Source organism: Myotis lucifugus, unplaced genomic scaffold, assembly GCF_000147115.1.
Source record: "Myotis lucifugus unplaced genomic scaffold, Myoluc2.0 scaffold_734, whole genome shotgun sequence".
Classification (NCBI taxonomy): domain Eukaryota; kingdom Metazoa; phylum Chordata; class Mammalia; order Chiroptera; family Vespertilionidae; genus Myotis; species Myotis lucifugus.
Window position 1 is genome coordinate 36,950 of NW_005871782.1, and position 1,867 is coordinate 38,816.

Genomic DNA, 1,867 nt, shown 5'->3' on the forward strand with positions numbered 1-1,867 from the left:
AAGCATGACAGCTGCGAGCCTGGCTGGCACCTGCTGGTGGCCACTGGGCCTGGGGAAGATGGCACAGGACTGCCCTCTGACCTACAAGAGAGGGGCAGCACTCTGATGAACCCAGTGTGGTGTGGTAAGTCCTACAGCCTAGCCTCCCCCAAATCTAACAAGACTCATGCTTGGGGCACCCAGTCTGCGCTGGACCCTCTGCACCCTTTCCTTCCACTCTCCCCTTCACCCTAGGAGGCAAATAGAACCAGTCCCTGGGAGAAGGTAAGACTGGCACACAGAGGGATGATGTCTATGGCAAGAGCAGGAGCCCAATCAGGCTGCGTTTGAACCCAGGACTGTCTGACTCATCTCGTAGGTAGTGTGTGAGAAAACACAAGCTGTGATGTAAGGCCTAAAATTAGGGCTCCACTGGCCTCCCCACTGCACCTTCTGAGGAGGAGGTCTGCTTGCCCAATGCCCTCCTGATCAAGGGACAGGGACAGGGCACAGTGGCTGCTGATCCCCAAGTATCGGGTTTCACATCCCTGCAAGCCTGAGGAATCATTCACATCAGTGATTGTGATCAATGCGCCTGCCCCTACCACCCCATGTCTTTCTCTGCCAGTGTGCTGATGGCCGTTTGGAGAATTTGACCTCCTCAGGAATGCCAGCTTTGGTGTTCTCTGAGCTTGGTCCAGCACTGAGACTCTGATTGGATTGGCTGTACCATCAACATTTATGCAGCACTTGACGGTTATAAAACCCCTCTACGAATTCCCACTTAATCCTCATGGCATCTCAGACAGGAAAGGAGGAATTACTACCATTTTGCATCTAGGAACATCGAGGCCAGAGCAGGCTTACATGCTGCCAGAGATCACGCTGCAATTTAGGGGGAGGGCCAGCTGTGGAAGTCGGGCCTCCCTCCCTCACCCTGCTGGGCATGATCTTTGCTTTGAGATAAACACCTTCCGAAGAGCTTCATACACTGCAGCCAAATCCTAAGCCAACATAGGGGTAGACTCCTGACAGCTGGAGGGATGGAATTCAAGGATCCCACAGTTCCTGCCTCCAAACCATCTTAAGAAGCAGGCAATGTGCTCGCTCCGGTAGCACATATACTAAAATTGGAACGATACCGAGAAGTGTAGCATGGCTCCTGCGCAAGGATGACATGCAAATTCGTGAAGCGTTCCATATTCTAAAAAAGAAGCAGGTAATAAGGGCAAAACCAGACAACAGGGAGCCCTTACTCCACGGATTTGCTGGGTGGATCACTCCCCCAGAGCAGAAGGAAGATGATGGCCCAGTGCTAACATGTACCCCCAATCACAATCCCGGAAAGAAAAGGGAACAAAGGCACAGCAAACAGACCAAGTGCTAAAAGACGGGAAACAAGCAGAAGTTGAATAGTTCAGTAAATTGGCAAGTGGTTGCAGTGTGCTTTTATCAGTGTACTAGGGGCCCAGTGCACGAATTTGTGCACCTTGAAAGTAACTGTGGGCCTCGAGGCTGTGGTGGGCACAGGGGCGGGTCTTGGCCGATCCTCCGCGCCCCCGCCCGGCCCCTCCCGCTGCAGCCCCCAGTCCCTATCTGCTGGCAGCCCTGCTCCTGTTGCCTCCGCTCCCACCTGCTGATGGCACAGAGCAACTGGGGCCGCACCATCAACCGGTGCGAGCGGCAGGTGGAGAAGCCCTCAGGGGCCGGCAGCAGGTGCGAGCAGCAGCTCTGGGCACTGGTAGCGGGTGCAAGCAGTGGCTCCAGCACCCGCTGCAGTGCAAGCAGGGCCGGTGTCGGCACCAGGTGCAAGCAAAGAATTATCAGTAACCACCAGAGGCTCGCCCCGATGACAGTGACCAGCACCCCGCCTTGGTCTGGCACCCTC

The 1,867-nt window shown here is 55.2% G+C and overlaps 1 non-coding gene across 1 annotated transcript; it reads left to right on the forward strand.

The window, feature by feature from the left end:
* Positions 1 to 1,079: 1,079 nt before the first annotated feature.
* On the forward strand, positions 1,080 to 1,186 carry LOC111823914. Its single transcript, XR_002827012.1, has one exon. It is a non-coding gene; the product is annotated as a U6 spliceosomal RNA (small nuclear RNA).
* Positions 1,187 to 1,867: the final 681 nt, after the last annotated feature.